The sequence below is a fragment of the Arvicanthis niloticus genome, chromosome 30 (assembly GCF_011762505.2).
Source record: "Arvicanthis niloticus isolate mArvNil1 chromosome 30, mArvNil1.pat.X, whole genome shotgun sequence".
Taxonomy (NCBI): Eukaryota; Metazoa; Chordata; class Mammalia; order Rodentia; family Muridae; genus Arvicanthis; species Arvicanthis niloticus.
The window spans coordinates 23,206,951-23,234,603 of record NC_133438.1 but is presented as its reverse complement, the minus strand read 5'-3'; the positions used below and the strand labels follow the sequence as shown (position 1 = coordinate 23,234,603).

Genomic DNA, 27,653 nt, shown 5'->3' with positions numbered 1-27,653 from the left:
CTTCCTCCTCCTTCTCCTCCTCTTCTTCCTTCTCTTCCTCATCTTCCTCCTCCTCTTTCTTCTCTTCCTCTTCCTCCTCCTCCTCCTCCCTGTTGTTAGAGACAGGGTCTCATTACGAAGCCCAGGCTGAAATCTTCAATCTTCCTGCCTCAGCTTCCAGAATACTGAGAGTGGGCCAACATACTGTTAGCTAGCTCTTTTAAATCTGATGATTTGTGCATTGCTATCTTACGCTGTCTTAGTCAGATCAGGACCAGAATGCATAAACGTCAGAAAGGTATTTCCTCATTGTCTTGAAGCCTAGAAACCCAACTTCAAGATGTTGGTGTGATTAGCTTCTGGTGAGGATTGTTTTCATGGTGTGTAGATGGCCCTGCTCCTTCTTGTATCTTCACATAACAAGGAGAGACACTCTTCTTCCAGAAGAGCTGGTCCCATTATGATGAAATTCTTCTGCTGATATTATTGGAACCCAGCTATCTTTGAGAGGCTCATCTACACACACGTACATCAGGGGTAGGACTGCAACACATAAATGTTGACGTGACCCGGCTCAGCTCATGGTCCTTATTTCATCATGTGACACTATTTCCAGTACTGATGCGCTCCCAACTGTCATAAACAAATAAATATTGCTGTATTACTTGCTGTATAATAGGTAGAAAAGGTTCTCAAAGTTCATGTTAATCCATCTGACTAACCTGATATAACTTCTACACAAAACTCTTAGAAATTTATAAGAACAAAAACAATCACCTAATAGAAAAAATTTATGCTGGGCAGTGGTGGCACATGCCTTTAATCCCAGCACTTGGGAGGCAGAGGCAGGCAGATTTCTGAGTTCGAGGCCAGCTGGTCTACAGAGTGAGTACCAGGACAGCCAGGGCTACACAGAGAAACCCTGTCTGGAAAAACCAAAAAACCAAAAACCAAACAAACAAATGAAAGGAAGAAAGAAAGAAAGGAAGAAAGAAAGAAAGAAAGAAAGAAAGAAAGAAGGAAAGAAAGAAAGGGGGAGAGAGAGACAGAGAGAGAGAGAGAGAGAGAGAGAGAGAAAGAAAAAGTGTATAACCCAAGAAGTGTATAACCCAGTCTGCCTTCAACATTGCTATATAGGCCTGGCTAGCCATGCTTCTCCCAACTCATCCTTTTGAATGCCAGGATTACAAAGAACATCACTTTGCCCAGATAACAAATGACTTAATAGAAAAGGATTATAGGAATCTTTAAAAAAATCAGAAGAACAAAAATAAATTTGAATAAATATATGTACATGAGACACATTCAAAGCTAGCTAGACTCGGAAAAAATAGTTACTTTTATATAGTTCAGTGGGTATGAATATTTATGACAACAACTGAACAATATTTATGCAAGATGAAAATATGCTTGTCTACTGACTCCTCCATCCTGCAGGGGCTTGCTACAGGACTGGAGAGAGGTCCAGGCCAGTCTGGGATACAATGTGAGACCCTGTATTAACAAACAAAAGCAAAGCAAACCAGCAACAACAAAAATAAAAAATTCTACCTCTTAGAATAAACTCTTTGAAAAGATAAGCATTCATATGTGTGATATTTCATATTGCTGCAAGATGGTTACATGGCAAGAATTTGAGAAGACAGAAGCATGGTGAAATTAACTGTGCAATCATACCAATATATCTCTCTCTGTGTGTCTCTCTCCCCTCTCTGTCTCCCCACCCCACCACATCTCCATATGGAGAAAGAGAAGATCATGTAGCTCAGGTTGATTTTAAACTTGCTGAAGGCAACCTTGAACTCCTAATCCTCTCGCTTCACCATCCACCTGCTGGAATCATAGGGGTCCACCACTACACTTGACTCAATTTATACAAATCTTAAAATTTTCATTATGTATTGTTGCTTTGGCTTCAAAGTGCCCCCTAGGATGCTACAAAACTGATTATACCCATTATGGCATAACAGAGAAATAGGGAGGCCTTTAAAAGATGCTTAGGACTTGAACCCACTGCTCCCAATGGATTGGTGCCACCTCCCCGGGAGTAAGACAGTTCTTGAGAGACTGTTGTTACAAAGTGAATCTGCTCCTTGTGTTTTGTTTTTCTGATACCTGTTTACTTCCCAGCTTCCTAGCCCTGTTATGACGAAGCACAAAGCTCGTCCCAGGTGTTAAGCAAGTTGCTGGAGCTACGCTCTTAAATTCCACCTTCCAGGATAACAAGTCCAAACAAACTATTCTGTCTAAGTCACCGGGACTCTGGTATTTTGTTATAGCAATAAAAATAAACTGCTGACAAGCTAAAAATGAATTAATCATAATATTTTCTTATGAAAAAATAAATCATTCTATTTCACAAAATACATAGAGATAAGAATGAAAGAACAGTTACATACCCAAAGGTTAACACAATTATTTCAAGAGACAGATGGTCATTCTACAATGTCATAGTTATTATAAGTATGTATTATTGCAAAAATGTCAACATGCTAAAATTTCAATATAAATATAAATATATATATAGTGTATGTGTGTATATGTGAATTACTATCTTTATTATATCTCTCTACCTCTACCTATATCTATATCATCTATCTATATCTTTATCATCTATCTATATCTACTATAACCCCAAGATGCCCTAGACTTGTAGTGGTCCTCCTGTTCTATCCTTCTTAATGCACCCCCAGACCTGCCCTGCCCCTCTATTTGAAAGCTTCCATTCATTTACACTCAGCCATGTTTTGTAAATCTTGGACACAAAGTGGGGTGCCAAAAAATGTACAGAGTAGCATTTAACAACAGCTAGCATCCAGAATTAACAGTGCTGAAGAGGGACTTAAGAATTCTCTAACTCCACTCTTTACTGTGCAGGCAACAGAAACAGAGACTGCCTGTGATGTGGAAGACCTCTGAATTTGCCCCCTGAGTGCTGAGGTAGGTGCTGCCACCATCCCATGAGATTTTTGATGAGACTTCTTGGAAATATTAAAACTATATATTATATTTATAGTATATAGTATATATTATACTAAAATATAGTATATATATATATATATATATATATATATGTTATTTATGCATTATATAACACATACTATGTACCTATACATGTTTACGTGTTTGAAACTTCATTCCACCCCATATATGTATTCCAAATGAAATGGCAAAATACATGTGTGTGCCTGAATGTAGACATGTGTACCACGTTCATGAAGGAGCCTGAGGAGGTCTAAGCAATCATTGGATGCTCCGGAACTGAAGTTACAGATGGTTATGATCCACCATGTCAGTGCTGGAGCCAAACCCAGGTCTTCTACAGGAGCAGCAAGTGCTATAGAGCTGGGGCACAGCCCAGCACTGAAGAACTCACTCAGGAGGTACAGGGCCTCAGTCCCAGCAAAACAAAACAAGAAGACGCTTGGATCAATCTATGTCTGTATATACATGAACATTCTGAAGAGAAGGGAGCTCTCTGGGACATTTTTATGCAATCCCAAAACATTTGCTTTGCAAAAGGTCAGACCTAAAAATGGTTGCATACATATTATTCCTTTCACTTGCAGCCCTGCCCCCATGTCATCTTGTCATTGACCAGGAGATGTTTAAAATACACCTAAAGTAAAATACTCCTTTAAAGTTTTGCTTTAGTGTGTGTGTGTGTGTGTGTGCGCGCGCGCGCGTGAGTGTACTGTGGTCTGGCTGGTATGGGAGGAGGTCAGAGGAAAGCTTGTGGGGGTCTGCCACCTTTATGTGGCTTCTGGGGATTGAACTCAGGTTGCTGAACTTGTGCAACAATAGCTTGTATCCACTGAGACATCTGGCCTCCTCCTAAATCAATTTTATGTATTTATGTTAAAGTTTATTTAATGTCTAGGGGCTAGGGAGAGGTACATGTGTGCAGGTGACCACAAAAAAAAAAAAAAAAAAAAAAAAACAAAAAATACAAAACAGACAAACAAACAAACACCAGAAGAGGGCATTGGATCCCTTAAAACTAGAGGAGGCACTTTTGAGACACCCAATATGGGTGCTGGGGATCCATCTTTGGGCCTTTGAAAGAGCAGCAAGCACTCTTAATCCCTGAACTATCTCCTTGGCCTCCAAATGTGTCTTGTTTTTATAATAAAATGGACTATTGAAAGGTTTTCAAAGTTTAATACACATTTTTTTTTTTTGCGGGGGTGGGGGGAAACCATTCTTTATGGTGTACAAACATGAAGTCTTCAGGAAAAAGGGAAGGTCTCACATAAAATGTTCCTTTATTTTTCATGGCATACAAGCCAAGCTGCATTTATTCAGATTGCTACAAATATCCCACTACTGTGTGGGTGAGGAAGAAGAGATAGTCTAAATAAGAGTCAAGAGTTTTATCTCTTTATCTCAATGATTCAATATGCATATTTAAGACAGCCCTGAAATTATCATCAAACAGTGACTTATCAGACTGGAAGCCATGCATATAGCTTAACAGCTGAGTTGAAAATGCATGGGGTCTGAGAATGCCTTCACTAGAAGCCTTGTATGTATACAGCACATTGTTTAAGCCTTCGAGATATGCTCTCCATCTTTAGAGAAGAGATAACGGCTTGCCTAGCACCCATGAAGCATTAGGTTCAATCCCCAGCCTCGAGTAAACCAAGTACAAAGTCGCATGTCTATGTCTCAGCTCTTGGAAGGTGGAGGTGTGACAATCAAGAGTTAAAGGAATATCCTCTGCTACATAGTGAGTTTGAGGCCAAGCTGGGCAACACAAAACTTTATACAAAAGAGAAACTGAGAAGAGGGAACCTGGTACCCTGCATGGACTGTTGCTGATATCTGAAAACATCTGTAGACGTTGTTTGTTCACACCAGTGACTCCGGGTAGTCCTCAGGGTTAGAAGAGAGGAAAGTCTTTGACTAACTCTTAGATGCTGGACAGAACGGTCATTGGGCTGCTGATCTAGTTTCCACAGGAATCTGAGGAGGTTAAATTAAAGCAGCCATCTGTAGGTCAGAATTGCTTTACCTTTTATCGTTTGAAAAGATACATAGTTACCGCAAGCTTTGAAGGCTCCTAAGCAACCCCAGTGTTCAAATTGGAGCAACATGCCCCCTTCACCTTGCACTCCAAGATACCAAGTTTGTTTTCTGCTCTTGAGAGTTGTGACCTCTTTATTATTCTGTTGCTTCTGGCACTCTCCCACTTATGCCAGATGGACCAACACAGGTCGACAATGATGATGAGAGAAGAGCCATGTGTTCATGCTGGAGGCAGGAGCTTAGGCTGGGTCTAGGAGTGCCTTTGTCAGAAGAATATTACATGAAATATTCAAGTGTCAAAATGGCACATGCTCTATTGTGAGTCCCATTCAGTGTCGCTCTTCAGAAGAATTTTCTCATTAAATCCCTGAGTCTTTGAGAGCAGAATGTTATCTGCATTTGTAGAGGGGAGTGTTGCTATGGAAAGACAAGTCCAGAGGCAACAAGACTCTTCAATAGGATGCTCTACTCTCCAGTTTTGATAGCCCCTTGGCCTGAGGATACTGATAGAACATTCAAAAGCACCTGTCTTATTCTTTATGCACAAGTGGCCTGTGCTGTGCACTGCACGCTAGCAAATGATACTCTTCCTTGCTTCAAAGGTAGACAGGAAATTTGCCTAGAAATTTCAGAGTTATGTAATGAAACCTCTGGACTGCCAGTCGAAATATACCCTTCCTCCTTTGAAATTGTTTTTCGAAGCTACGGGTCATGGCAGCAGAAAGCTGAAAAACATACTATCTCAGCACTGCAGTGAAGATGGAAATAAATTAATATATGAACACTGGAGCAATAGCCACCTATAATAAGTCCAGTGTGTAATCTGCTTATTGCTGTGGGAACTAGAGAGAGAACACAGTGAATGGAAAGAGATGACATGCTATAGGGACCGACGTTAAGGACAGCCAGAGTGACCAAGTAGTCAGTAGTTTTTAGTGTCTTTTCCTATGGGCACATGAATAAAGATGCCCTCAGAGGCTAGCAGCATCTGATCCCTCAGCAGCTCAAGTTACAGGCTGATGTGAGTGCTGGAACTGAACTCAGGTCCTCTGCAAGAGCAACATACTACACCCATACCAAGCCAGCTCGGCAGCCCCAGGCAGCAGGTATTTTGAGGTTTTGCTTACTAGATAGTTTCTCCTTCTTGTCCTTCATTTCACTGATGATTCAACTGGGTTGTCAAAGGAGAGCAACTGAGGTGACGGTGGGGATCTGAAAAGGAACCTGTCACTCAGCTCTGGCTGGTACCATAGTGGTGCCATGTCCCTGCCATTCCAAGAGAAGCTGCTTGTGATGATTTAAATATGCTTGGTCCAGGGAGTGGCACTATTAGGAGGTGTGGCCTTGTTGGAGTAGGTGTGGCCTTGCTGGAAGAAGTGTGTCACTGTGGGCATGGGCTTTAAGACCCTCATCCTAGCTGCCTGGCAGCCAGTTCTCTCCTGTTTGTCTAGAACAAGATGTAGAGCTCTCAGCACCTTCTGAACCATGCCTGCCTGGACACTGCTGTGCTCCCACCTTGATGATAATGGACTGAACCTCTGAACCTCTGAACCTCTGAACCTCGAAGCCAGCATCAATTAAATGTTGTCCTTATAAGTCTTGCCTCTGTCATGGTGTCTGTACACAGCAGTAAAACCTTAACTAATTAGTCTCATAAGCGTGTACAATCCAAGATTAACTAAAGAGTATATTTGATTTGTAGGTTGAATTTAGCCTTTGAAGTCTCCTTTAGGCTTTCTTCTAACTCTGGGGTATTGATAAAGTAGTTTTTTCTTTCACATTCCTTGCCAAAAAAAAAAAGATAAAAGAAAAAAAGAGAAATATCTGAAGTCTGTGGATCCAATTTCAGATAAGTTACAGTTTCATCAAGTCCAGGCCCTTTGAATGATAAGCAGTGGCAGGCAGCTTTGCTATGTATGTATCCTGGCTTGGGGCATCCTCAGGCCCAGCAATTTGTATGTGTGAGTCTATGTGGAAAAGTAAAAGAAAGTCTCAGACGGTGATGTTCACCACACCTCCAATGTCATAGGACAATTCAAAGTGTCCCCCAAGTCAGTGACTATTTCCAGTGTCATTTAGATTCTTATTGTTGCATATACATATTCGATACATATATGAAAAGAGACAAATTTAGTTTAAAAGGCATGACGGTTACCAGCAACAGCCACCAAATACAACAGCTGAGGCTGTGGTTTCAACCAACATCTACTCGGCAACTCTGTGTTAAGCATCAGCTGCGTGCTGCTCTCTCTGTTGCTGCTCCTTCATCTGGTCCTCCAGGTCACAGGGAATGGGGATGCAATGTGCAGCAGTGAAGGCAAGGGAGGGTTGGCAGGGATGTCAGGGTGTGTGCAGCTCTGTATGAAGCTCCATGTCCTCGGCACATATGCTAACTGAAAACATCATTCTCTTCTGATATTGGTTTTCCTTTCCTCTTTGTACACATTCTTTGTGTTATACATCAATGTTCCCTGCACTCCTGTAGGTTAAATAGACGATGTATTGTAAAGACTATACTAAGTTACTCATATAAACGTTCTATAGACTATTTATTATAGAGACTTTACTAAGTCACTCATATAAAGGATTTAGACCCACAGCTAACAGTCACATATCATCATCCATATGAACGTTTTTCCAGAACTTTCTCTTCTTTGCTTTTTAAAATGTTATGATTCCCCCTTAGCATTTTTTCTCTTTTTAAAAAACATTTTTATTTATCTGTTTTGTGTACATGTGTGCATGCACTGGAGCACCACTGCATGGATGTGAAGGTCAGAGGTCAACCTGTAGGAGTGGTTGTGTCCTGGAGCTTCAACTCAAGTCTTGGGATTTGGCAGTAGGTGTCCTGGGGGCAGTAGGTGCAGTATCTTGATGGCCATAAATCAGGATTTTTCAGTAATAATAAAAAAGGTGTGTGTGTTGGATATTAGCTATTTTTTCAGTTTCTGTGATAAAACCTCAAGACCACACAACATATAGAAAGAAGGTGTTTGTTTGTTTTGGAGGGGAGGGCTTACAGTTATTCCATAGCAGGAAGTATGGCAGCAGTCAGGCATGGTAACTGGATCAGCAAGCTGAGAGCTTGAATCTGAAACCACAATGAGAAGCAGAGAGTGAATTGGGAATGGTGTGTACCTTTTGAAACCTCAGAGCTGAATCCCAGTGACATACTTCTTGCAGCAAAGCCACATATCCTAAAATCTACTCAAACAATTCCACCAATTGGAAATCAAGAATTCAAATGCCTGAGACTATGGAGGCACATTTCAATGCAAATGACCATATCTTGTTTTGAATCAAGGTCTGTTGCTCATATTGGTCTCAAATTTACAATATTCCTGCCAGAGTCTCCTGATAGTTAGGATTACAGGAGCACACCGTCACACCAGGCAACACAAGGCTTTAAAATTCTATTGAATATTAGGTTCCTCCAGAAGAGGCGAATCAATAGAAGACATTCACACACACACACACACACACACACACACACACACACACACACACACAGACACACACAGTCTTTCACATGCTAGGTAAACACTCTACCAATGAGCTACACTGCAAACCCTCTATTTACTTTTGACTATGGTCTCACTAAGTTATCCAGACCGGCCTTGAACTTACTGTGTAGTTCAAGCTGGACTTGAACTCAGCAATCCTCCTGCCATAGCCCCCCAACTAAGATTCCAGGTCTTTGCCACCAAGCCCAGCCAGTTTTATGGTGAGAAACTGTCTCGTTCAATCATGAGATTGAAGAGGGTCATGGTCTTCATAGGATACCCTAAGGCAATTGCGTTCTACTCAGAATGCTAGACACTCATGGCCCAAGAAGACCTTTCAGTTTGGATTAGAGGGTAGCAAGACATGAGGCAATTAAAAAGGGTGTGACCTTTCTCCTTGTTTGTCTTTCTGATAGTTTGAGATGGGTTTTCCTATGTACTCTGGGAATCCTCCTGCCCCAGCCTCCTGAGGGTTAGTATTACAGGTGTATATAATTATGCCAGGGAACTCTGTGTTCTATTTCTGCCCTCTCTGAATGGCTTATGTCCACCTACACTGAAGAAGGCAATATGCTTTACTCAGCTGTTTACGATGATGAAGAGACAGTCCTTGCTTGTCCAAACTGTTTTGTTTGATGGTAAATATAAATGCATAAACCTTATTCAGGGTGAACCAGTGATCAAATATCTTTTGTGGGAAAGAATGCCCAGGAAGGGAAGCTCATTGGCTAAACACTCGTGACCTATCTAGACACCTCATTAGAATGGAGAACTTCAGGTTTTTATGCTACAGGACTAATTGCCAAGGTCCTCTCAGTGGGATGTCATGGTTGCATGCTCTAGAGCAGGTAGAGTTTGGCAGGGAGCTGGCCCCATGTCTATCGTGCTCAATTCTGAGTTTCACATGGTTTGGGCTCACTCAATCTGACAAGCCCTTCTGTCTGGAGGCACGGTCCACTTGCCCCACATCAGAGAAAGATGGTGTCTTAGAGTTACTATTGCTGCGATGAAACACCATGACCAAAAAGCAAGTTGGGGAGGAAAGGGTTTATTAGGCTTACACTTCCACATTGTAGTTTATCACTGAATGAAGTCAAGACAGGAACTCAAGCAGGGCAGGAACCTGGAGGCACAAGCTGATGCAGAGGCCATGGAGGGGTGCTGCTTACCCGTTTGCTTCCAACGGCTTAAGCAGACAGCTTTATTATAGTACCTAAGACCACCAGCCTAGGGATGGGTACTACCAACTATGGGCTGAGCCTACATCAACCACGAATTAAGAAAATGCTCTATAGGTTAGCTCACAGCCTGATCTTATGAAGGCATTTTCTTAATCAAGGTCTCCTCCTCTCTGACAACTATAGTTTGTGTCAAGCTAACATAAACATAGCCAGCACAGATGGTCTCAGAATAGGGATGTATAGGATTTCACTCAACATGGGGAGGGTAAAGTTTGAAATATATGTGTGCACTTTCTAAGTACATTCTTCCCTCTGGCAATTTCCTCTCTCGCAGCCACCGAGAAGCAGAAGCAAAGACTTGCTGAAAACCACATCCTAACTGGAAGACTTTAGGGTGCCCGGAACAGCATTCTATCTCACCCTTCATAGGCTTGGTTGTGGAAACGGGAGAGGAGAAGCTCTTAGTCACAAGAACCTGAGAAGGAAGGGCAGGAGAGGAGTTGGGAGGAATTCCCAGACAAGGAAGCTGAGCAGAAAGAGCTCTGGTACCAGTTGGTGTCCAGTGGGAACAACCAGCTGCCACTTACAAGTCCATGGGCTACAGAGGAGCCTTAAACAGTGGCTCACCTTCCATCACCACTGTGCAGGACTCACTATCTTTGAGAATTAATATCCTATATATCTGCCTTCTAAATGTATGGGTGTCTTATGAGAAGAGGGGTGTCATGCAAGAGCCTTTGATCAGAGTGGGGCTCCACAGAACAAAGTGGGGATTCCTACTTGAGTGAGGACTTTGGTGGCCCAACCATCCCTGGTACCTACAGAAAATTACAGGTATGGAATTAGTATGGACTATCATTAGAATGGGTAAGTTTCTGACTTTTTGTTTGTTTGTTTGTTTGTTGAAATAAGATCTTTCTGGGTCTGGACTATTGTGACTAGCCTGGGCTACATAGCAAGGGTTTGGTGTGAGGTTGGGTAGGGAGAGGAGTAAATAAAAGTTAAAACAGTGAGTCTTCACCTGAGGCCACATTCCTGGTACTGTTAGGAAACTGTTTGAATGTTTTCTATTCAAAGAGTTAAAACTATCATTGTAGTCTGTACTTGGAGCAAAGCAAAGAAAACAAAAGAGAAAAACTGTCATCCTGACTCTATTCCAAGTTTATAACACTCTCCATCTCCTCTGTCCCCTTTTGCAAACTAATCCTTATCTTTTAGTTAAAGTAGCAATCGTGTCCAGTATGTTTAAAACTTGGGTAAGTCTCATGGTAGGCTCTGCAGGAATTCTGTTTTCACCTGCAACCTTTTTCCTAGAAGCCTTCTCTGTGTGTCTGTGTGTCCTGGATAGATTCAAACCACAGGACAGGACAAACCTTCCCATCCCTGCCCCTCTTTATCTCCATTTCCTCATCAGTAAGAGATGGGAAGCTTCTTCTTTAAAAGCCCTTGGTCGGGATGAAAAGCTATAAATGCTGCTGTTATTGCCATGCTTTGCTTTGTTTACTCTGAGATATCATCTGGTAGCCGAGGATGACCTTGACCTTCTGATCCTTCTTCTGCTTCCTGAGTGCTGGAATTTAGGCATGCATTAATTCTCCTGCTTTTATGGGGTGCTAGGGACTGAACACAGGGTCTTACACATGCCAAGAAAGCTTTCTACCAAATATGCTGCAAACCAAGCTCTTATCATAGTTTATGAGCCACTCAAGCCTTGAGTCGAAGGTATTTGTCTAACACAGCTTGTCTTGGGATTTTATTCTGGAAAACCCCAGTAGGGAAAATACTGATAGACCAAGGAATGATTTCATCTAAGTCCATCTTGGCAAACTGATGAAACTATTGGGGTTACTTGCAGGAACATGGGTGGCTCAAGGCATCTACATCACTGTAGAGTCCCACCCACAGCACAGACTTAGGAAAAGCTACTTCACTGATGACTCCCTTAAATGACCCATAGGTAGCCACTCAACCAGAGTCCCAAAGAGTCTCAGGCAGCAAATTCTTTACCTCATGTAAAACCAGGCATAGGGGCTGGGGGCGGAGGAAAGAAGGAATAGAAAGGCCTTCTGGATCCTTGTGAACATGTCCCATCCCTCTGTGATTGACAGGGGAATTCAGTGGGCCTGGTCTCCTGAGAGCTTCCTGCCAATGAAAACTGCTCCAATCAAGATGGAAACATTAAGAAATGGCCACACCAGATTGGAGGTATTATTTCAAACAGATTGCAGGTAGGCACTCTGCACAGGGTAAGAAAACTTGGTATTTTGTAGCCGTGCAGCGTGTTGTCCAGAACAATCACTAAAGTTATTGTAGTGCACAGGCTGTGGGCAGTGTGCCGGGTTTATGCAAGGCTATGTCCAGAACCAACAGACCTCAAGCTGTGCCAAAGGCCTGGGACAAGCACAGTGCTGTCAGAGCTTCTGGTCTCTAGGGCCTGCAGTGGGGCCTGGAATGGGCTGAGCATCCTGCTGCTGTCCCAAGCTGGTGCTGGCTGCCCTGCCCTTTCCTGGCTGGGTGCAGACATGCTGGCCTCTGTGCGCTCAGGGCAGGCGCCAGGGCGGAGCATGAGAGGACTTCTTGGATGCCTCCTCCCTCAGAAATGAATTCCAGTGCCTGAATGCAGATTTCATTCATCTTAACAAAGGACTGTACTTATTCAGCCTCAGGGAAAAGTTCTTGTTTGATATCAGAAGCGAAGGGAGGTCAGGCCTGTTACTTAGACGGGGAAATGGCCCTACAGGTAAGAACTCTGGGACAACAAGATGAACACAATGCTTGCAGTGCTTTTCTTTGCAGCTAGTGGCCAGATGCTCAGGTATGTGCTGTCAGGAGGGTTATCTGTGGCAATAGTCCTGAAAAGGAGACATTGGGATACCTTCCCCCGCCCCCACCCCAAACTGTATGAATTTATTGACTGCCCTTAAAGGCTACATGGCAAAAAAATGTTTTTAAAGTTAGAATTTGGTAGGAAACCAGTTATCGGCAGGCTGTTTAAAAGGTGCCTTCTAGTATTCAAGCAGAGATTAGTTTTCATAAAAGCTGATTACAATCTTTAGTACATTTGAGCAAAGATTTGTTGACAAATCAATCATGCTCATCATGAAGGGGACAGAGTTGTGTGTGAATGGAGTTTGTCCTCTGAGTGTTCCTGAAGTGATTCCAAGTCAGGCTGGTGGAGAGCAGCAAATAAATGCTCTCAAAGAATAAATGTTGGCCAGCTATCATGGCTCATGGATGTCATCCCAAGGCTAGCCTGGGCTACACAGTGAGACCCATGTCTAACAACAACAACAAAATCAAACTACAAATATACTGAAGGAGAGATCAGAGACAGTGAGAGCTGAGAGGAAACCAGGCTATGCATGGAAAGGAGCCTGAGCTGGGCTGGGGCTGAGCCTCCATGGATGAGTAAAAGTTGTCAAGCCAAATTGATGGAAGGGTTGGAGAGTTCTGGGACCAGGCAAACAGGAGTACCTGCTGATTGACATGTGAAAGAGTATGTGTTGCCGGGCGGTGATGGCGCACGCCTTTAATCCCAGCACTTGGGAGGCAGAGGCAGGCGGATTTCTGAGTTCGAGGCCAGCCTGGTCTACAGAGTGAGTTCCAGGACAGCCAGGACTACACAGAGAAACCCTGTCTTGAAAAAAGAGTATGTGTCTGTGGACAAAGAGAAAAGGAGCAGGTGAGGGCATGTGGATGTGTCTCAGTTGGTAGAGATACCAGTGGTTGCCTGGTATGCACAAGGCTCTGGGTCTGAAGCCCAGTGTATACACCAGGCATGTTGGCACATGCCTCAAATAAGCCCTGGAGAGGTAGGGGTAGGAAGATTGGCTGTTTGAGGCCAGCAATGGCTACGTGGCAAGTCTGTGGCTGGTATGAACTACGTGAAATCCTGCTGGAGAAAAAAGTAAAGAAACAAAAAGTATGAAGTTGAACATGGAGGAAGGTGAGCCAGGAAGGGGAGGTGGACCAAAGTGAGCCCAAGAAATGACTCCACCATGCTAAGAAACTTAGATTCCTTTCTAAAGATGGTGAAAGTTGGCCCTTAAATGCAGCCTAATCTCTGGTGGACTAAGGCATTGTTAAGGTAGGCCCAGCAGGCATCCAAGATAGAGGACTATGAGACGAGGCACTCTATCTGTGAAGACAGTGCTGCTGATAGTCAGCGTATGGTTGCCATTTATATTCAGACACAACACATGAGCAATGTGGGCTGCTAACATTTCCAAGATTCTCATTCTCTCTCTCTCTCTCTCTCTCTCTCTCTCTCTCTCTCTCTCTCTCTCTCTCCCAAACCTGCTCTCCCCACCATCTTCCTTGGTACCAAGGATCAAACCCTGAGCCTTACAGAAGCTAAGCTGGGTTATATGCCCAGTTCTCTTTTTGACAATTATTAACATTTATTGATTATGTATCTTTCTATTTTTTTTCCCACATTTTAACCTCTTATTGTTTAAGTACTGAGCTGGGTTATTTTAATGTAGTACTGTCCCGTTTGGGTATTTTTTAGGTTAACAGTGATGTCCCTCCAACATGGGTAAGAGAACACAAAGCTCTTCTGGTTTTTGTTGTTGTTGTTGTTGTTGTTTTGTTTTTCGAGACAGGGTTTTTCTGTATAGTCCTGGCTGTCCCAGAACTCGCTCTGTAGACCAGGCTGGCCTCGAACTCAGAAATATGCCTGCCTCTGCCTCCCAAGTGCTGGGATTAAAGGTGTGCGCCACCACTGCCCGGCCACAAAGCTCTTCTTAGCTGCAGGAAGCCCCATCTTTGACACTCTTCTTCCTAGGTTTCAAGGGGGTGTGGAAGAGTTTCTTTATCTTGCAGAACCTGTATTGGGAAAGTTTGTCTTAAATTTATTCCAAGACTCTCTTATTCACTGAACTTGGTGCTCAGTAAATGAAGCATACATTTCACTTGACACTTCTTTATTAAATACTCTTGATGACAGGCCCTAACCTCGGTCTTGGGGTAATAGCAGAGAGGAAGGTAGATTGAATTCCTGCCCTCAAAGAATGGAAGGTTACGACTGGGGACTTAGAGTGAGGTGGGCTTACGTACACAACAGGGAGTTACAGTAAGAGGCCACAACAGGAATTATTCTCGACAGCAAATAATAGAATCATAATCCTCCCCTGGGAGTTAGATAAGGCCTCTCTACAGGAAGTGATATTTAAGCTGAAAGTGGGGGAATTCATACACGTGGGCCAAACCAACAGAAGGAAGGGGAATGTTCCAGGCAGAGGGATAGCATGAGAAAGCGCCTCAAAGTAACTGAGTGGCTTGTCAAAGGGATCAACACCATTGGAGAACACTGCAGGGGAGGAGCAAGCCGACAGGTAAGGGCAGAGAACAGGAAGATGGAGGCTGGTCCAAGGAAGTCTTTGGCTGTTAGTGAAGCAGCTCCGCAGATGGTTATGACCACAAAAGATTCTAAAATCCTTCTTGTACTTTTGAGAACAGCCCCTAGCCAAGAGGTAAAATGAGTTTCTTAGAATTGCCTTGGCTAGGGTCAGCATGATGAGTAAAAACATTAGCTGCTAAGCCTTAGGGCTTGAGTTTGATCACATGGTAGAAGGGGAGAGTTGACACCCACCCACACGTTGTCCTCTGGCCTCCATACATTCACCTCAGCATATGCTCATGTGTGAGAATGTGCACATGGATATGCACATATCACACACACACACACACACACACATGCACACATACACAATGTAATAGGAACACACATACAGATGTAATTGAAACACACACACAAATGTAATAGGAAACCCATATACATAACATGCATGCACACACACACACACACACACGCACACGCACACGCACACGCACGCACACACGCACATATTTTGGCTATAAACTGACCGTCACTTTGTGCTTTTTTAGGTATCAAAATCAGACCACAGGGCATAAGTGTCTGGGAATAAGTTCAGGAAGCATGACACGGGGAGTGGAAAAGGAAGGAGGGAAAAGAGGCGTTAGTAAAAGGTAATGAGGTGGGTGACAACAGTAGGGAGAAATGTCTGGCACAGTGGTTCTCAACCTTCCCGACGCTGTGGCCCCTTAATACAGTCCCTCATGTTGGGGTGACCTCCCAACCATAAAATTACTTTTTTTGCTCCTTCGTAACTGTAATTTTGCTACAATTAAGAATCATAATGTAAATATCTGATACACCACAAGCAGGATGAGAACCTCTGGTTTAGCAGGTCTCAAGGTTACCACACACAGGGCCTAGAAACTGGAGCCTCCAATTCCTGTCAGGGTCAGGCTGAAGGGCCACAAAGAGGTGGGATGTTCAGTTTCTGGAGCTTCTGGTGTGTCACATTCGAATATGCATAATATGGCCATCAGGCACAGAGAAAATAAGCAAAGGAAGGGTAAAGGGGATGTGGAGGTGCAGATATTTGGGAGGCTGGTCATGCACCAAAAGTGGCCAGAGTCAGGGGTCAAGGGTCAGACACAGAAATATCTGCTGCACAGTTTTGGGTCCAAGTATGAGCTCTTGTACCAACTATACCATACCGGCTAGTTTTGCCAAAGCAGAAAGACCCAAATTTAAAGCTAGCTTGTGTAACATAGTGATACCCGTTTGTAAAAAAGCAAAACCAGCCAAGAAACCTGGCAAATATGGGGGTGTGGTTGCTAGATTCTGTGGTCTAGAAGACCAACATGCAGACCAATACTAAGGCCTTGTAGGGCTGCGAAGCCATCGTTCAGTCTCTTGGGGTTCTACTATCGGTAAAAACATAGCACAAAAACACTAGAGAGCTCTGAGCTGCGTGGCCCTGCACTGGCCAACACTTGGACTCTGAGTAGACGCTTACCTCAATATCACACATAGAACACTACTCATTCTAGAAATAACAGGTGCCCATATTTTTCTTTTCTCTTCACTCAGGAGATACACCCATAGTGCCAACAACGAATTAGCATACCAAGAAAACAAAAACTGTGAGCTCGGCAGGTTGCCAACACCATAGAGTTGTAGGAACGATGACTCACTCTCCTCGCTAGAGGCTGCCACATCTTCATAGCCTCTGCCTGCCTCTCTCTCTCTCTCTCTCTCTCTCTCTTTCTCTCCCCCCCCCCCCCCCCCCCAGAATGCCCAGAATCCTTTGTCAAAGAAAGGTTGACGGAATACTTTTCTGTGCACCTGAGCTGGAAAAGATCCCTCCCCAATCTCTTGTCTTCTTTGAGAGGCTTTAGGCCCCACTTCCCAGTGAACTTTCAAAGGAACCCTTGGCTTTCAAGGTGCTGTTCTGGCTTGCTGGTTATGCAGAAAGTCTTTTCTATTACGTATAAGGCAATTAAAGGATAAGCTCAGAGTTTGGAATGTTTCTTTAAAGTGAAAGCCAGGATCATATGTTTGGCTAGAGGCAGCCTCCTGTAAAAATAAGTCCTATTAGTGGTGTTATACGAGCCACTGAAACCATACTAGCATGCTGTTCCTGTGGAGCCAGCCCCGTGCCTTCCTGAGGCTCTTTCTTTGATACATAGTGGACAAACCTGTTCCTTAAGTGCCAGCATGGCGACCTCACTTCGGAAGAGTCCATGATTCTCTGAAGAGTTGCTGAATTTTTAGGACACGCTAAGGGGACAAGTCAGAAACATGTTTAAATTGTGTGTACTTTTTTTCTTGCTGGCTGTAAAGCCAATTATTTCTCCATCGATTCGAATGGCTACCAAATGCTCCAGGTTCTCCACTTTTATTATTTATTTTTTAGGCTGCTAAATTTCTTTTTCTATCTTGTTTGAAAGGATTTCTTGTCTACTTAGTGACCTCTGAGATCACAATATTTAATTAACCAGGGGATTTTAAAGAAAGGTCCTCAAAAGAAGGATCCATGGGGCTGTGGAGATGACACAGGCCTGTCATCCATGCATGATGACATGCATGATGCATGAGGGCCTGAGTGTAGAAGCCCACCTCCATGTAAATGTCGGGCACTGTGCCCAATGCCTGTGACCCTCATTGGAGGAGGACAGAAAGAAAATGGAGACATGAACATCTGTAGACCACATTGGCCAACAAGCCTAGCCCAAGTGATAAACTCCAGATTGAGTTAGAAGGTCTGTCTCAAAGAAGAGTAATCAAAAAAGACATTGAATGCATCCTACACATGTGCATGTAGGAATACCTACATACAATATGCACATATATGTGTGCACATATAAATAAATAAGTGAATGAATGAGTAAATAAATAAGTAAATAAAAATAGCCAAGATCATATCTGTCCAGGAAATGTTCAGGTAGGTAAAACTTGGAATGATGTCACTCCCCTAAATTTACTTCATAATATATGTTATGGGATGGTGCCATGGGCATTAAAAACATATTTTAACTAGAAAAAAATTCAAATTAAATGTATCACTGCCTTATTTGAGAAAAAATATATATTTCTGTGGACCATATAGAAAACACAGGGAGGTTTGGGGAAATTACTACACTCTCAGAAGCTGAGGATTGCTATAGATTCCATATTCTTCTATTGTCTTGCTATGTTCATGTTGTTCGGTGATAACACATTATGTGAACACATGAACACACAATATTAAATAGACATAGAAGCCTGTTGGAAGCTCTAAGTTTTCGTCTTTATACCTGTAGTAGTTTGAATGAGAATGGCCTCCATAGGGTCATGTACCCAAAGGATTGGCACCCGGGAGTGGACCTGTTTGGAAGGATTAGAAGGATTAAAAGGTGTGGCCTTGTTGAAAGAAGTGTGTCACTAGGAGTGGATTTTGAGGCTTCAAAAGCTCAAGCCAGATCAGAATGTAGCTGTAAGCTACTATCCAGCACCATGCCTGTCTGCAAGCTGCCATGCTTTCTGCCATGATGATAATGGATTAAATCTCTGAAACTTTAAATATACCCTGATGAAGTACTTTTCTTTATAAGAGTTGCCTTGGTCGTGGTGTCTCTTCACAGCGATAAAATGCTAAGATAATATCAGAAGAAAAATAGCAGTTTTTGAGGGTTTGCACTAAGCAAAAGAACAGTTACATTTGTTACATAACTTATATTCTATAAAGGTCAGTTATCACTGTGTATCTTTTACTTTTGTTTAACCGATGTGCACTTTTTATCTTATGAAATAAATACTGCAGAGTTTTCTTTTGCTATTGAGCAATACTAATTTTTGTATTCAACAAAGCGATATTCTTTTATTTATTATTTATTTATTTTATTTAGTCTGAGACAAGGTCTTCTGTAATTAACTAGACTTTATACACCGCTGAGGATTGCCCTGAACTCTTGATCATCCTGCCTTCACCTTGAAAGCTATGTAATCTTTTTTATTTATACAAAGTAATAAGTTGATTATAATGCAATTTGCACATAGATATTACCAATTACCACTCATTCGTTGTCTTAAAATAAAAAGGAAAACATCACAGAGTTACGGAGATTTTTGAAAGCGACAGCTGTGTTCTAGACGTTTCTTTATTTTTCAGAGGTAGTTTTGTGGAAAGGTTTATCTGAGTTGTCTACAGCCCTGTAGTTTAGAAGCCTTAGGAGGTGTTTAATATGCCACCCAAGAGTATCCAGATGTGTTGGCTCTAAAGAAGCAATTGGAAGGTCTGATATGAGTAGAGGGTCTCATAATGGAGCAAGAAATTGTCCAAAGTGTTCAATATCAGGATCATTGGGATTTAGTTCAGATGGTAGAGTGTTTGCTTAGCATGCATTAAGTCTCTGGTACTGCATAAAACAGGGTATGGTAGTGCATGCTTATAATCCCAGCACTTGGGAGATAGAGGCAGGAGAAGAGTTCAAGGCCATCCCCAGCTATACATGGAGGTTGAGGCTAGCCTGGGATAAGAGAAGGATGTCTTTAGGGATGGTGTGGAGAAGGCTTGAGATGGACCAAAGATATTTGTGAAGAAGTGACCTAGGCATGCATTTTCCCTCAAAAGCAATAGTACTGGGAAGGGCTAATGGAAAATGCCAGTTTCCAGGATCTGAGAACACAGCCTAACAGGAACCTTCACAGGATCCTGGAGTTCTGAGTGCCAGGCAGGTATAGTGGCATGTTGAAGTAATTCTTTAAAACAGCCGCTGGTCAAGCCGACTATCTAAGCTCTGCCTAGCTCAGCTATCGTGTTCCACAGCCAGAGGCCACGTATGCACAGCAGCTAGAAATGGTCAGTCAGAAACACCAGCCCTGCCACCCACAAGACACCAGCACGGAAGATGGCTCTGCCAGTCTTTCATGCTGTCTCCACAAGGCTGGGCATTGCCCAAACCATCCTACCATCCACGCGGGTCCGGTAGGAAAATGAGACTCTAATGTTTAAATATTAATCAAAGGCTTTATATGTTTGGTAATGCTCAATAACAATATGTCCATACAATTAAAGTTGTTTCCCAATTAGCTAACCTAAATATAAGTTGTTAACCACGACTGCTCTCCATACCTGCATGGCTCTTCATCCTCCTACATCTCTGCTCTCCCTAGCTCCTCCTCTTCCTTTTCCTCTTCCTCTTCTTACTCCTCCCACCTTGGCTCCTCCCACAGCTGTATCATAAGGAATGGGGTCTACCCTGCGTGGAGACATGCCATTTTCTGCTCCCTTAAGAACTAAGTTGGGTAGGCCAATTGCCTGGCCAAGGAATGAGCCCTCAGGAAGATGGGTTCACTGCAAGCTATGCTGGAGGTAAAGGGATCATTTGCTCTCCAACGAGATCATTTATTCTTCCTCCCCGTAGTCCCTGCCCTTGGCTGAGTCCAAGCTCACCCCTGAGCTTGCAAGGGGTTCTGTTGGGCCTGCCTACTTCTTGAGTCCTGACCTGGGGAGGTATCACTTTCCCTTTTTCTGTTGGATGTTGTTCAGGTCCTGAGTAGCTTCCACTGGTGCATGGAGCATTTCACTCTTTCTCCAGCTCACCGTCCTTGTCCACCACGTGGCTGACCTCCATACTAGTTTAACTCAAACAGCATGGATTTTTCTTTCTTTTCTCTTTTCCCTATAGGTGGCTGTCAAGATAACAGCTTGCCTGCTCTGGGTTTTTTTTTTTTTTTTTTTTTTTCTTTTAAATGCTGATAAAATTGTCTTTGGGTTTCCCTTTAAGTTTGTTCTGAGGTTCTTTTATCAATGAAACTAAGAATCCCACTGGGGGTGGGGGAGGGACCTTGATTTCCTTGGTAACATGTGTCAAATCAGATGGGGATCTCCCAAATTTCTAGTAACACAAGTGTCAGTTCATAAGGGTTTCCAGACAACAGCCCTATGTCCTGGAAGGACTGACAGACAGTCATGACCACACTGGAGTTTGTCACAAGGTTCTCACAGCAGTCTGCCTAGAACTGTGTGCCCTGTTCCCCTGTAGAGTGAAAAATTATAAAGACCATTTTGTGAAATATATGCAGGCTTTTTCTTTGCCCTTAGACCTGAGCAGAAAGAGTGCAGGTTCCAGAACACGGAACTGGATGTAAGATTTCAGGCCTTTACTGCCACTGCCCTGATACATTCAGGGAAGAGCAACATTCCTCAAGCCTCAGGGTGGGGAAGTCCCAAAGCAAGAAGACACATTCCTGACCACAGAGAAAGATACAAGTCATCTGAGTGGTTCGAAGAACTAGCTAACTTTCCACTGTTCTTGGTTACCCCACCCCCCTTGAGGTTTTCCCAGTGTTACAGCCTGCTGATGTTCAAAATTTGTAAAACAACCAATCATGTGTAACCACACGAAAATTCCTTCCTTTCCCCACCTCGTGCTATAAAAAATAGCCCCTCAGCTTGCTGGCCTTTTGTCAAAATTCTGTTCCTGCATGGACGAGCAGTTTTGACCTTGGCTAGCCAACTCTCCCCAATAAACCTCTGCTGATTACATCCAGGAATGGTTTCTTGTGATTTTTGGGTGGTCGTGACTTCCTGAGACCTGAGGAAGAGTCTCCCCAGTTTGGGGGTCTTCACCCCATGTTCAAATAGACTCATGCTCCTAGAACACGGGGTGACCTCAAGATCAAAATTGTTGTTCCACTTCGAAATGTGCTCAGACACAGCTCAGAATTAAGCTAAGAGGGTCCAGCTGGCATCTCGAAGTAGAGTGTGTATTTTATACCCCTAGCCACAGTCCTGTAGGGCTCCCCACCTGAAGGCAGTCACACACCAGGCCTGAGTACTTTGTGCTAGAGAGGGGCGTGGCTAGATATGGGCTTCTTGTTTTCCTCTACCAGCTGGATCCTCTACAGGTTAGATTGTTTGCATGGCCCTTCTGTTAAATAAAAGAGGCTCAAGGTGGGTGGGTCCAGTGATCTGGAAGCTGAGGTAGCAGGGTTTGCTGTGTGTTCAATGCCAGCCTGTGCTATTATAGTGTCAGACTATGTCTCAAACAAGCAAACAAACACACACACACACATAAAAGCCATAGACACCAAATAAAACAAAGTGCTTGTGTGTCCAAGTTTATAAGTCTATTCAAGTTTCTCTCTCTCTCTCTCTCTCCCTTTCCCTCTCTTTATGACAGAGTCTCATTCTCATCCAGGCCCGGCCTTGAACACAAGGGAATCCTCCTGTCTCAGCCCCTCATGCACTGGGATTAGACATGTTAGCTCCAAATCCAGTTATATTAGATTTTCTAAAACTGCATGGAAGTTTCTTTGTTTTTGTTTTTTAAGCTCAATACTTACCAAAGTACCGTGAAATAAAATTAGGGCCTTTGACAGAGTTGCCAAATAAATATAGGTTTTTTTTTTTTAGTTAAATTTGAACTTCAGAATAATAATGACAAGCTTTTGAGAAGTATAAACACATGTGAAATGTTGCATGGGCTATATTTATATGAAAATACTCTGTGTTACTTACTTGCTGTTCACGATCAGCCATCATGTCTTCTTTGGTGTGCAGCCCTCCCTGCAAATGAGGTGAGAAACAGGGAGGAGATATATTTAGCTGCCATGATGGTTACTGGTTTGATTTTTTTTTTTTTTAATGCAAACTTCTTAATAACAGTCTACTTGTTTGGTTACAGGTATGCAGGAAGTAAGAGAGAAAAAAATGTAAGGAGAAAAAAAAGGACATGGCCCATTTATAGTCTCTAAGAAGGAGGACAGAAGTGACCACATTCTATGTGAGAGTCACTCAGATCCTAACACTGGGGCGCTTGTTATGAGAAGCTACTCATTGTATGGCTTGGAAGCCATGAAGAAAATCCAACCTGAGCTGGTAATGACCAGGAGTTTTTATGAAACTCTGCTAAGTTTTCAGCCATCCAGATAAGAAGGTGGTTATGTGATACTCCCTGCCTGACAGCCTCTTGGGAAAGTTACTGAGGGTTCAGCCAGTGGCCAAACCTTCTGCCGGCCCTGGAATGGAGACTTACTAGTAGGTACACCTGTAGAGGCCTCTCCCAAATGTCAAAAATCTGTGGATCTGATGAGAGGTTTTCCATAGGCTTTATAGAAGCTTCCCAAGAACCTATGTCCCTATTCTATAATCTCTCTCTCTCTCTCTCTCTCTCTCTCTCTCTCTCTCTCTCTCTCTCTCTCTCTCTGTGTGTGTGTGTGTGTGTGTAACTCTTTCTGTGTCTGTGTCTATCTGTGTTTCTGTGTATGTGTGCCTGTATATGCACGTACCTCTCTATCTGTGTGTGTATAATTGTGTCTCTGTGTTTCTGTGTGCATGTGTCTCTCTGTGTGTGTCTGTGTGTCTATGTTTGTGTGTGTGTGCATATGTACATGTATGTGAACACACAATCACATTGTGGAGGCCAGAAGACAGAGTAGGACTACCTGAAGCTGTAAGCTACGAAGTAGGTCTGGGAACTGACCTCAGGCCCTCAGCATGAACGGTAAGCACTCTAAACACTGAGCCATCTGGCCTGCCCCAGGAGTCCCTCTTGAGTCTCAGAATCATTGAATGATATTTACCTGATGATCTGATGATTACATGGTATGTATGTTCACTGAGGGACTCAGAACTACAGGTATGGGGATAACATTTGGAGACTGACCTTAGAGAGCAAGTGAAACAACTTTCCTTAGATGAAGTGTTTATTGGGGTCACCGAGGCAGCATCTGGAAGTGTGTGGAGGGTGAGAGCAACCCAAAACCTTCATCCTGCCTCTCTGTGCTACTTACTGCCTGGAGAAATGAAAGACACTGGCAGTTAGGATGGGCGTGAAGAACCACAGTAGACAGGCTGCTACTGTTACTATGACTGTCTAACTGGGCTGCGTTGTCCCGGCTCTTTCACATGGTGGCCATGCCTGGGAAATCCTGAAATCCTGCCTCTGTCGGCCCTGCCCAGCTATTGGTTGTTGACACTGTTATTTACCAATCATAACTAACTGGGGGCAGGTTCCCAGAAGCTATGGGCAGACACTCAGACATTTGTACAGTTTTTTTTGGGGGGGGGAGAACATAATTAACATTCATAATACAAGCAGCTGCACTGTATTATAGAGTAAACTTTGTAAGTAGTGATGTTCTTTCTAAATGCATAGCTTTGAAGCAGGGTTGTACACACTTCAACTCCTGGAATACCTTGACCCTATAATTTAAGGTTGAATTCCTACTGTATTCTATTGTCAATTTGTAAGACAACTTCACTACAAATCGGCAAAAGAAATAAATCCACCAAAGTATGATTTTAACCCTATGGTCCACTGGGGCTGCCAGTCACATTAAGAGAAAAGTCACATGACAAGGAGACCCAGTAGATTTAAATCCCTGAATGATAGTAAGACAAACAAGAAAACTTCTTCAGAGCAAGCCCAGCACTTGCCTAGCATCTGGAGCCAGGTGGTTCTTGGTATCTGCTGATGCTCTGACCCAAGCCTCCACTAGATGAAAACTTGAGAAATTGTCTCTTCCCTTTCCAAACCATGGCTGTACTAAATGAGAAATTGACGAATTATCTCCTTCTTTTTTTGAACCCAGGTATTCCTGTGGGAATAGAGGGGCGGACTACTTGTCAGTGCCCCTCCAAGTCTTTTACCAAGCCGAAGGAGGGTTGTGAATCATCTGGTGTGGCATCAAACCTCTTTGTCTAATCTCTCTCTGGAGACATGAGCATGACTAATAGACGGGAAAGTTCACTGGAGAAAGCAACTCAGTTACTTGTGTGTTTCCTGAGTGGGGAGTCTCAGGGGCTGCTTATGAGTATTCTGTACGTGAGCCATTCATTAGCTCTCTAACATGGTTCCAAAGGCTCCCCCAAAGTATACCTAGGCTTTTCCCCTACAGGTTTTGAGCAAGAATAAGATTTCAATAAACTCTATAGGTTAGAAGTATGAACTCAATTCAGTTGTCATCTGTACCTGTAAGGGTGGCCTTGGAGGTGCTTCAGTTCTTCCTGCCCAAGCATCTGGTGTGCTGGGATTATTTATAGCCAGGCATTAGACAACCTACCTTTTAAAGAAACATTCCGATGACAAAAATCTATCTTTCCTTTCTCTGAGGGCTAGAGCTAAGCCTTCAAAAAAAAAAAAAAAGAGTTTAAAAGTAGCTCATCTATAAACCTATAAACACACACACACACACACACACACACACGTACACACACACACACACACACGTACACATACACATGAATTTTCATGCCTCTGATTCATGGTCTTTATTCTATCATCCATCTTTCCTAATTTGTGACTCCTCTCTGTGACAGTAAAAACCCTGGTTGCTTACTGTCTTCAACATGCCTACTTTCTGTTCAATCTTAGTATTACAAAACCACCTCAGAAGCCCTCCCTGGTACCCACGAGAAACACTAACTTGAGTGTAGTATCTGTGCTTGGCTCTTTAGCTTTTGAGTTTGTAGATGTGGCTCTGTTTCTCCACTCACACAGTGTCTCTTCTTCCCTGGTGTGGTGTCTCATTCATTTTCGATACAGTGAGGTCCAGCCATAACTGTTGCTTCTCCATTTGGCCCCACACCCTCATCACCAGACTTACCAGGGTGGGGTTTATGACTGAGTGGTCCTGGCCAAGAAATAAAGGAAGCTGACCTGTGTGTACCTTACCTCTTCTATAACCTGGTCTCCAGAGAGAAAGTTTCCCATGACAGCTGCAATCTATAGCAATATCAAAATGACTTTCATTCCCTGCTCTTTCCCCCGACCCACCCCACCTGCTACTTCCTGGAGTTTCTAATTAAGAAAAAAAACTGGTTTGAAAACCACTCCCTAATCCTTTTAATTTGGGAGGAGTTCAATGTGAATAATCAGAAGGCTAAAAGGTCAGTAATGGGTGGGTGGAGGCACAACAGCCCCGAGGAAGGAGCGGGTGCATAATAAAGAGGTTAGTGAATGGATAGTCATGGGTAGTTACATCAGTTAAGTAATAGTATGAGCAAGAAGCAGCATGCTCATCTTTGTTTCTAATCTGAGTTGTTTGAAGGAGCCAATCTCAAGGCAAGATGCCATTAGGATTCGCTGGCTCTTGTCTATGTAGGCTCCTGTGGTTGCCAGGGCCTCAATTATCCAAGTTTGGCCCTTTCCTTCATGTGTCTGTTCATCTATTCAATCTTAATCACCTACTGACAGACATTGGACCTGGCATCTATGACATGAAGACCCTAGGAGGAGACGTAGAGTAGGTGGAAGAATTCCAGTCACCATCACTATATCTAAGTCCACTGTTTTTGTGCTGTGCCCAATGGTTGATTCATCAACTCCAAAATATCTAAGAACTAGATACAATGGAAGTCCTGGAATTGTGCTCAGAAACAATTATAAAGAAAACGTTGTGGGGGGAGGGGGCTCCCATGGAGGAAAGTGTTTTGAGAATCTGATACCACCCCCTCTGTTGCCTCTCAAACTTCTGCTGGCCTGGGCACTGTTCCCTGGAGTTGTGCTAACAGCTCAGCCCAGGCTTGTGTGGGAATCACTGTAAACTGATCTCCCAAGGAAAGCAGGAAAACAGTCTTGAGTCTTGTTGGGAACCTAAGAGCTGGTAGGGGCAGGTTGATTCACCAGGCAGGTCACAACAAGGCCAATTTCAGGCCTAAAGTTGTTTGTTTCACCAGCGTAGTAAACATCACCACAAAACAATTATGTCAATAAAGATTTCAAAATCGCCCAAGGCAGAGAACGAGAGAGAATGATCATAACGAGAGCCAGATATTTGAGAATGACTTGGTTGACTAGAGGAAGATGCATGTAGATGAGGGAATGTGTGTGCTTTACGAGTTTGATGGATTGGCTTGTGGTTTGGTGTAGAACGGGCAGTTTACAAAAGTAATTCCTCCTCATTTCCCACTGCTTTTCTTCCTTATGATACTCTGGGAAAAGAAACTTGTTTTGCTCTACATGAGAGCCAGAGATTAGGCAATACATTTGGTAATTCCTTCTCCTGAGGAACAAGGCTAGACTCTTCTGAGTTTTGTTGTTTGTTTTTCTGACTCTCTTACTCTTTTCTGGCTTTTAATGAAGTTGGTATTTAGAACAATGGTCTCTGTAGAAGTGGTATTTGTTCTTCAGAGACTTGCATTAGGACATATATGTACATGTCACTACACATCCATCTCAGTGTTGCATTGTGGGAATTTTGACTTACCCCATGGTCATCCACGACTAGGATGAGCAGTGTTTTCATGTCTGAGCATCACTGGAATCATTATGGAATCAACAGGTCTATGCACGGAGGTTGGCCAGTCACTGGGGAAGAGCTCACCAAAGGTCGTTGGTATTTCCTGCTCCTATTAGGCCCAAACTGCTGAAATAATAGCTTTCCTGGCTGTACTCAGGTGCCTCCATTTCAGGTCCAGGCTGGAATCAGGAAAGGAAGAGGCGGGTGGGAATGGGAAAACTACTAGGGTGGAGGTTTGGGAAAATTCCTCAATCTTTTCATGACATCAAACTGTTCAACATGGGTAAGTCATCAGGAAAAACAAAAAAAAACCTGACCCTAGTGGAATTTACCACTGGTCGGTTCTCTACTGTGCCTTCTGGCTCTGGCACCCTGTAAACGGGATAGAAGGTGACAAGCTTAACAGGTGTTGTGAAGGAT

At 43.2% G+C, this 27,653-nt stretch overlaps 2 long non-coding RNA genes across 5 annotated transcripts in view; one reads left to right on the top strand and one right to left on the bottom strand.

Annotated features, from left to right (window-relative positions):
* On the bottom strand, nt 1-27,400 carry LOC143441044 (uncharacterized). 3 transcript variants are annotated; one of them, XR_013108300.1, is made up of 6 exons: nt 27,201-27,400; nt 24,965-25,119; nt 23,657-23,786; nt 22,510-22,557; nt 8,028-8,098; nt 1-612 (listed from the first exon to the last, which is right to left on the bottom strand). It is a non-coding gene; the product is annotated as an uncharacterized LOC143441044 (long non-coding RNA). The 3 variants fall into 3 exon arrangements; XR_013108301.1 differs by lacking the exon at nt 27,201-27,400 and adding an exon at nt 25,667-25,872; XR_013108302.1 differs by lacking the exons at nt 1-612; nt 8,028-8,098 and adding an exon at nt 13,976-14,518.
* The window catches only part of LOC143441045 (uncharacterized), an 83,040-nt gene continuing 67,624 nt past the window's right edge, over nt 12,238-27,653 (top strand). For both annotated transcript variants that reach the window (XR_013108304.1, XR_013108303.1), the window contains exon 1: nt 12,238-12,431. This is a non-coding gene — a long non-coding RNA (uncharacterized LOC143441045). The remainder of the gene's footprint in view (nt 12,432-27,653) is intronic.